Source organism: Trichechus manatus, unplaced genomic scaffold, assembly GCF_000243295.1.
Source record: "Trichechus manatus latirostris isolate Lorelei unplaced genomic scaffold, TriManLat1.0 scaffold00027, whole genome shotgun sequence".
In the NCBI taxonomy this organism is placed as follows: Eukaryota; Metazoa; Chordata; class Mammalia; order Sirenia; family Trichechidae; genus Trichechus; species Trichechus manatus.
In genome coordinates, this window is record NW_004443963.1 from 21,458,685 (window position 1) to 21,467,962 (window position 9,278).

Below are 9,278 nucleotides of genomic sequence, written 5' to 3' on the forward strand. Positions count from 1 at the left end.
AAAACGGGACTAATGAAGCACGGCAGGACAAGGACAAGGACTAGAAGGCAGGAAGGGACAGGAAAGCTGGTGATAGGGCAGCCAAGGTTGAGAAGGGATACTGTTGACATGCCATGGGGTTATTAACTATTGTCATAGCACAATATGTGTACTGTTTAATGAGAAACTATTTGTTCTGTAAACCTTCAACTAAAGTACAAAAAAAAAAAAAGAAAGAATTATCTATGTGAGATCAAATTGACAACAGCAACTCAGGAGGTTTGATAGGAAGCCTGGGGGGCAGTGAGTTGAAGATAATGGTGATGGAATAATTTGGAAAAGGATAGTGAGAATGGCAGCACAACTGGAAGAATGTAATCGATGTCACTGAAGTGTACATGTAGAAATTTTTGAAATGATGTATCTTTGGCTATGAATATTTTCACCAAAAAAAAAGGTCCTCCAAAGTCAAGAAGGGAGAGTGCTGACATGTCGTGGGTTTGTTAACCAGCATCATAAAACAATATGTGTACTGATTGTTTAATGAGAAACTATTTGTTCTGTAAACCTTCATTTAAAGTACAATAAAAAATTTTTTAAATGTAAATAAAACTTAAAAAGTATACAATGCTTGTTATTTGTGTAAAAATACAGTGTTTGTTCCTGTAATGTCTTTGTTTGGTGCTGGCTGTTTGCTGTCGGCTACTCACTTCTAGAGGCTGCACACATTCTCACACGGCGAAAGGTTGGTGGTTTGAACCCACCCAGAAGTGTCAAGGAGTAAAGCCCTGGTGATCTGCTTCTGAAAGGTCACAGCCTTGAAAACACTATGGAGCAGTTCTACTCTGCACACGTGGAGTTACCATGAGTTGGAATCAACTCGACAGCAACTAACAACAACAACATCAAAAATTACAGATAAATATTGAAATTGGTACGGGGAGTGCAAGGATGTAATTGCCTCAAGGAAAACTAGCTTTTGGGGAACTGGTAATCTGGCCAAAATATAAGAAAAAAAATCTTAATTTTATATTGGGAAGTAGACCCATCTGTTCATATCATGTATAGCAAAAGAGACTATTAACTTATCTTTCATGGTTAAATGGAATCATATGAATACTGAAAGCAAGAATCTGGTGGACCATTGTCAAAGAAAAAATTACACGGAACGATGTACAGGCAAGGTTGACTTTTATTCAAAAGGATTGTTGTAAGGGAAAGGAAAGGAGTAAGTGAATTGAGGGAATGACCACCTCAATAGGAAAAAGGGTATTACTGTAGTGTGAAGAAAGAAATCAGCTTCCACTCTGCTGAGACAAAGAACTGTGAAGTTTCTAAAAGATCACTGGGATGGAATGGGCAAGTAATTTACTGAGTTTGCAATTAGGAACATTTGACTCAGAATGTTTTCATTTCTTAAGATACAATCACCCGGATCCTGGGAGACCCAGGGGGAGGGAGACGGAGATAAGGGATTCTCTGATTGGGTGCCTGGAAATTGTAAAGTTTGAAGGACAAAGGATGGTGAAGGACATAAAGCAGGAAATGGCCAATCTAAAACAATATTTAAACAGAGGAGATCATTAAGTCCATTTTGGTCAGATGTTTTTGTAAGCCCTTCTCTGGAACAAAAGGGTCTGGAGATTTCTTTAACCATAGGTGTTCTCCAGGATCATAGGGCTTAGGTAAAATTTAACTTTGTCGCCGTAGAGCTACCAACATGAAATATAATTATGGCATGATCAATTCAAAGACTGGAACAGAGTGTGAGTGTTTTTGATAACCTAAAGTAACAGAACAAGTTCAGATTCATAAATTCTCTCGTATGTAGATACTAATTTTCTATCACTTTAAAAAAATCTATATAGTAGCTGCAGAGATAAAAATGGCAAAAACCTAAACCTAAAGTGTGAGTTTGCCGAGTACAAAATATATCTATTCAAAATCTCCAACATCTCTTGCACAATTAAACTAAGGATTCCTGGGTGTGTCCGATTATTCAAAATACTTCAAATACCTTGGCATTTTTGAAACCCCACCCCAAATTCCTTTGCTTAAAGGGGCAAACCGCGCTCATTTCCCTGACAAAGCTCTTTCTTCCTTGCTTTAAGATGTTCAGAAAGCTGATTCCCCTCACATCTTTTCGTTTTCCTTAGACCAGTTACTAGAATCAGCTCCAAAGCAGATGCAGACTCCACAGAAGGCTGATCAAAATAAATTGAGATTTTTTTCTGATGCATATTGGCAAAAATGTGAGCTATTTTGGTGTAAAGAAATTATGGGGGCTCTTGACTAACTGGGGGAAGGATGGGGAAGATTAGGCTGAATTTATATTTACCAAAAGATATGACATTTGTTGTGCTAGTTCATGTAAATGAGGAAAATCCTCATAGTTTTCTAGATTGATAAATACAAATCAATAACTAATACTGAGCCTCCCTAAAGGAAGTTGAGATATTAGAAACACATTGCGGAAACTGTGTAAAAAATAAACACAATGTTTTTGGGAGACAGGAATGCCGTGGAGGATTAATTATATGCATTCTGGTCCATGTACTCTGGTTAGGTCCCTGAGGGGTGTCAGAAAATCTTCCCTTCACCAGTGACTAAGGTGGTAACCAGTAATATTTTGAGTAGCTGTAATACTTGTCTCTAAAGTGATATTGGTAGAAGTTAGTAAAGTTTAAATGGCTTCCCTATCAGTGTGAATAGTGGAATGACAGAGTTTAAATAGTGACACTTCACTGAGAGAGCAAAGGGAAATTTGCTTAGCATGATAGTAGCAGTGCTGATTTATTAGCCAGAAACAATGGATGTGGTTTAGTGATATCTACCTATAGTCATTCAAACGTGGAGTCCCTAGGAATGAAATAAGTGGGTGAGGGAGAATCTGATCAGCAGAAACCTGACTTGAGTCACCATGATTCAGATCATGCTTATCTCCCAATTCATAGACCTTAGCTGGTTCACACAGTCACTAGAATGAAGGGAAGGCTGGATACTCCAGTGTAAGTACCCCCTCTAATACTAAATGTGTTAACCAAAATTCATCCAAACCTTCTTTAAATACTTTGGTGGCCAATTTTTGGGTGAGCAAACACTGAAAAAGGAGTATACTCTAAAGCACAATAATTTTTTTTTAAAAAAAAAAAAGAAAGAAAGAAAAACAGTTCACTTTGTGAACTTTTTGGGACATTTAGATCCTTTTTTAGAACTATCGCTAAGGACCCAGAAGTTCACTCAGACTGCCCATAGATGGTAAGAAAAACAATGGTGCTTTGACTTGTGTTTGCTTAGTAATAGCTATCATGGAACCCCAAAACCCAAAGTTTTTCTCACTTCCTAAGCATATCTGTTCAGAGCCCTGGTGGCCAGTGGTTAAGCATTCGGTTGCTAACTAAAAGGTCAGCAGTTTGAATCCACCAGCCACTGCTTGGAAACACTATGGGGCAGTTCTACTCTGTCCTATAGGGTCGCTATGAGTTAGAATTGACTCTACAGCAACAATTTTTTTTTGTTTTTTTTTTAAACATATATATTTATATATGGTTAAAGCACTCAGCCGCTAACCTAAAGGTTGGCAGTTCAAACCCACCAGCTGCTCCATAGGAGAAAAATGTGACAGTCCACTTCCATAAAGATTACAGCCTTGGAAATTCTATGGGCAGTTCTAGTCTGTCCTTTAGGGTCCCTATGAGTTGAAGTTGACTCTATGACAATGGGTTTGGTTTTTGGTAAGCATGTATATAATTGTAGCATATGGCCTCAGAAACTGGTAGAACATACACATTTGATCTCCGATATATAGTAAGCGTTAATAAAGTAATAAGGGAAAAATGGAAGTTCATGGGGCTTTTTACCAAAATATCATATGAAAAGTAATGCAGATTCCTAGAGGTATAACTAAGAACAGTGTCATCAGCAAAGACTAAAAATATCAAGTTGATGCTTTCTTTTCATTTATTATATAGCTTGGCCAATGAAAAGATAGGGTTCTTGAGAATCACCTTAGATTATCATAATTTTATTGAATCGTGATTCTAGTAGTAGTTACTAAAACTGATGTAATCCTTACTAGAACAAATATATCCAGTACATGAAAATCTAATATGTAGATATTCGTTTGAATTTTTTTATTCTTTCTGCTAAATAGGAAACAACAGAATCATTTTGTTTTGTTTTGCTGATAGCAATAGAAATAAGTACTTACCACCCTGCCTGAATCCATTCTTTCTTCTCACATGGTCCAAAGGCAGAAATTGAGGAGTAGTACTCTTTCATTAATTTTGCTTTTGTTTTAATCAGGAAAAATTATTTCTCAAAACCCTCCACAGACTATTTCCTTACATCTTATTTAAATATATTTTCATAGAATAAATTCCCATTCTTAAACTAGTTACTGCCAAAGAGGATTAAAATACCAAAACAAAAGTAGACTGAAGATTTCCCACTGGAGATGGGAATTATTCTGACTCAAAATTTGTCAGAAAGGAAGAAAGGAATGCCTACCACATAGACAAACAATAGAGTCTGCTACACTACAGTTACTCTTAAAAACTAAGACCATCCAGATCATAGATCCCTTAGGAATGAGAATTAGAGAAAGCTCAAGTAGGCATGGGAATCTGAGCCATGGAAATCAATCGCAAAGAAACAACAAATACAGAAGAGAAGTAAGAAGTCTATATTAAGTCCTACGACCCCATTATCAGTTTCACAAATAAGGATTGTAGGATGGCCCATATTTACTTCCTTGATAAATATTTTAATGAAATTGTAAAATTTAATTAAATTGTCTCATCTCCTTTGTCATTCCTATGTAAATATACATATATTTATTTACTATTTACTAGTAATTATGATAGTAATGATAATGATTAGTCTTTCAATTATACCATTGGTATATAGATTACCGAATATCAAGGCAGGATACTAAAAGAATTAGGGAGAAATGAAAATCACCCAGATATTTTAGACTTGGAGCTGAATGTAGGCTGGAAACTCCTGCAAGAGTTGATGTTGAAATCTTGAGAATCTATAATCCATAGGGCAGACTAGAAGCCTGGAAATTCAGGCAGAATTTCTATGCTATAATCTTGAAGCAGAATTTCTTCTTCTCTGGGAAACCTCACATATTCATAATGAGAACTAGAAGAGTAATTTTTCAACCTCAGCTAAGTGAACATAACCCAAAACCACGTAATTCCAGGAATTCCAGGTTTCAAAGATCTTCCTTTCATTCCAGAGAGGACTTTGTTTTTTTTTTCTCTCTGAGTGATTGGAGGTCACAATGATACAAAACTAAAACAAATAACATAGCTTTCATACAATAAAAAAGGACTGATTTCCTGTCAATTGCCATCCAACAGAGACCATTTACACCATGACACCAGATTTTTAAGGGGAAAAGTGAGGCTGAACATAAACCAGAACCAGAATCAGAGTTTACCAAGAACAAGAATTATTAAAAAAAAAAAAAAAAACAAAGTAAATGTCAGAGCTATACTGCCACATGACATTCATCTTGGGAACTGAAAAAAGGAATGTGAAAACAATCCATGAGTCGTAAATCTTAGGCCATGAGGTTTGGTCAGGGTTGATGTGAGTCCACTTGGGCACTTTTAGTTTAGCTTGCAAACCGTCAAAAGAAGATTCAGAGAAAAAGTGAAAGATTTCAAAAAAAAAAAAAAGTAGTTTACTTGCAGTGAAAGTTTGTAGAGCAGTCCAGGCTTTAGGACTGGCTCACCAAATTAAAAAAAGAATGCTTGCTAGTGTTTAGAGATCTCTGTTCTTCAGATTGTCTTCTTGAGATGGATCTGATTGTTTGGATTTTTGTAGCTCTAATTTGAGCTCCCTCCATTTTCTCCTCATCAATTGCAGTTCTTGTTCCAAACCATGGATCTTTAGATCACAGCTCAATTTTTCCACCTCCCAGTTTGATGAAAGTGGAATTCCTCATCGCCTGCTGCGAGCCCACCCCTGTACTTAGCTAGAGGAGTTCCACTTCTTCAGATTGTACCTATTCATTCAATACTTTCAAAGATTCAGAGCTGTCTTCATTCATGTTATCGATTTTCCTCTTCAAATGATCTCTATCAATGTAGACCTCTCAATATGCATGATAGACATTATTTACTTGTTCTTGCCCCACTTGAGTCTTCATCTAATTGAGCTCCTATGAGATTTTCATCCAAAAATCTTATTCTTGTCTTTAAGAAAGAGTTCTCTTTCTCTGAATCCTTAAGTTGTTTTTGATATCTTCATATGCAGTGGCAAGGGCAAAAAGTGAAACAACAGCCTCATTTCCTGAATAGATTGAGACCGGAGTCACTGTATCCCTCTTTGGGGCTTTATCATGATTCAGAAAGCAGAAATCACCTTCTATCAGTGTATCCATGGCAGCCAGGAATCAATATATGTAAGGTCACCCCCAGGGAGATAAGTTTCATTCCCATTCCCCCATGTATGAAAATGCACCAAAAATAAAGCAGTCGCCAGGGGTCACCATGGACTTCTGGTTTCCTCAAAAACACCCCCGCTTTCCCAGTGAAGGCAGCCGTTTTTTTGCCCTCAAGAGGATACCAATTTATGGTGATCTTATGTGTGTCAGAGTAGAACTGCTCTTTGTAGAGTTTTCAATGACTGATTTTTCGGAAGTAGATCATCAGATTTTTCTTCCAAGATGTCACTGGGTGCACTCGAACCACAGACATTTGGTTAGTAGCCAAATACATCAACTCTGCACCACCCAGGGACTACAGATCTGGTAAAACAGTTTCCCGGGAGGACAGTCCGTTGTGCAGAAGAGCAGAGCAACCTGGGCCTGTTTCAAAATGGTTACTTTTTCCCTCCCTCTGAAGTAAGCCCTGGTGGTACAGTGGTTAAGACCTCAGCTGTTCACCAAAAGGTCAGTGGTTCAAAACTACCAGCAGGTCTGTGGGAGAAGGATGTGGCAGCCTGCTTATGTAAAGATTTCAGCCTTGGAAACCCTACAGGGCAATTCTACTCTGTCCAATATGGTCACTATGAGCCGGAATTGGCGTGATGGCAACTGGTTTAGTTTGGTTTTTGAAGTAAGCCCAGAGGATTTTTCTTTGATCATCACAGTAAGAACCTGGTGGGGCTTCTGAAGGTAATATTCAGGAGTGTAGGGACTCCTCCTAAAGCTGGGCCTCCAGTATTCTTTTATTACTCAAGTTAGACCACACTCAGCCTCCAGCAGTTAAGCATTCCTACCTAATGCTGGATCCAGCAGTTTCTTCTTCTGGTAAGTTGTGATTTTCTGTCTCTGTTTTTGTCTCCAGTTTTCAAAACTGTTTTCTCTATGATGTCAATTCTCTGATTCATCTAAGAAGATGTTGCTTCTCAATCCTTCAGCTTTTTTCTTATTGTGAAGATAGGAGTGATGACTTCAAAACTCTTTACACTTTAGATGGAAACTAGAACTCTGCTTTGATAATTCATCTGTAGATTTCCTATGGAGACAATGGTTATATCTGAAAACAGTGAGTTCTTTTCTTCTTTTATATTTTTCTCTCTTTAATTTTTGGTTTGTTTTCTTAGTTTGTTGGCCAGAATCCTCTGGTAAAATGAGAATAGAAACACTGATAATGGATAGCCTTGTCTTATGTGTGGTTTAAAATAGAATGCTTTGAATGTTTTCCCACTGAAACCTATGATTACAGAAGTTTTTCTTTAACTCTTTTGTTTCTAGTTTTAGTTTATCAAGACATTTTAAAATCATAAATGAGGGTTGAGTTTTATCAAATGTTTTTTTTCACCTATTGGGAATGTTATGTTTTTCTTCTTTAATCCACTAATGTAATAAATGATATTAATTTTCCACTACTAGTACATCTTTGTATTCCTGTGATAAATGCAACTTGGTTATGAGATATTATCTTTTTACACACTATGGTATACTATTTGTTAGTATTTTTTAGTATTAGTGTATCTATATTAATGAGTGATATTGGCTATAATTTTTATAATTTATACCATAGTTGGAACTCCATATTCCTTCTTAAGTCACAAAAGTGCAAAGGATGGGGTTATGTCCTATGAAAATTCAAGAATGTGTTAACTCTGGGAAGTTTTCTAGATTCGGTGGCCTGGAACATGTTGAGCTACTCCCCGCAGTGTGGAAGAAAAATTTCTTGACCGTTCATCCCCTTACTATGAAGGGTTACATGCTTTCCTGAATTTTGGAGCCAACATGTAACACTTGTCAGTGTGCATACAGCCATAAATCACCCAACTTACCTGGGTCCATAAAATGTCAGTGTTCTTCAGCTGATTCAACTTCTTCAGGAAAAGAAATGTTGCTACTTGAAATGCATGAATAAGACTATCTGGTGGTGCTTTGAGTCTTTATGGAATAGCAGATGTTCTATGGAAACTAGTACAAACTCTGATTGGAAAATCACAGCTCTGGCTTCTAAGGTTTTAAGAAAAGCAAATTTTCTGCAATTATCTTTTGACCAAAAGCTTGGGCCCTGATAAAAACTACATTCTTTAGCATGGATACAAATGACTGCATTAAGGTCAGCAGATGGTATATAATCCTTCAACCATACATGGGGTTTGACAGAATTCTGTTCTTAAGGGCAAATGGTATATATGATAACTGGCTCAAGTTTTATGAGCAATGACTTGTATTTCTGGTGTACTTGCTCCTGCTGCATTACCACCTTTACTTCAGCCTACACCTATGATCACATGTGACATTCCCTTTTCAGAATTTCTGAGGAAAAAATTAAATTGAGCCCAGTTTATAGATGCTGCTGCATGGAATATGAGCATCAGCTGGAAAGTGACAGCCATAGCATACTACTCCAACTTAACGTTATTTCCTGAAGGATACTGGGTAAGGAACATATCCGCAATGGGCATAGTTTCCAACTGTATATCTTGTTCAATTTGCCTGGAAGTATGACAGAGATGTTTACCTATAATGATTTATGAAGAGTGGCTAATGATTTAACTGGAAAACCAGGAACTGTGAAGCAACAAGATTAGAGGATTATTGACAATGTGGTCTCTTTATGGATGGAACTAAGTGGTGGGAAAAATGGATTATATTAATTTCCCATATGAATGCTTAAAAAATTACATCAGATATGGAGAATGTCATGGATTGAATTGTGTCCCCCAAAAAATGTGGGTAGCAACTTGGCTAGGTCAGGATTCCTAGTATTGTATGATTGTGTTATCTGATGTGATTTCCTTATGTGTTGTAAACTCTACCACTATGATGAGATTATATGTGGTCTCCTCATGTGTTGTAAATTCTATCACTG

The 9,278-nt window shown here is 37.0% G+C and overlaps 1 pseudogene; it reads right to left on the reverse strand.

Moving 5' to 3' along the window:
- Window positions 1–5,716: 5,716 nt before the first annotated feature.
- LOC101360658 (5-azacytidine-induced protein 2 pseudogene) lies at window positions 5,717–6,376 on the reverse strand (annotated as a pseudogene).
- Between the last annotated feature and the right edge of the window lie 2,902 nt (window positions 6,377–9,278).